Below are 319 nucleotides of genomic sequence, written 5' to 3'. Positions count from 1 at the left end.
CAAACGTTATATTTCACAACGAACGAACGATTCACGCGCTTGACTCAATTGTCGTCTGCATCTCTGTCTGCAATTCAATTCCATTGTTGCCTTCACTTCTTGGCAGTCTTATATACAAGAATACCGCATATCTAGTAAACACTCGAGGCTTCACGAAGGGAAATGAATTTTCTAGAAGCTCATGACGTGTTACTAGAATCACGTGACTTCCGCTGTCGTAACAGTATATTTGCTTGTTTTATGTATTAATATTTAATTTGGCAAGAATAATATCTAAAGTTTTATTTCATATTGCGTAAAATAGGTTTTTTTTGGTTTT

The sequence above is a fragment of the Limulus polyphemus genome, unplaced genomic scaffold (assembly GCF_000517525.1).
Source record: "Limulus polyphemus unplaced genomic scaffold, Limulus_polyphemus-2.1.2 Scaffold2590, whole genome shotgun sequence".
NCBI classification, from domain to species: Eukaryota; Metazoa; Arthropoda; class Merostomata; order Xiphosura; family Limulidae; genus Limulus; species Limulus polyphemus.
Note: the sequence above shows the minus strand (reverse complement) of the source record.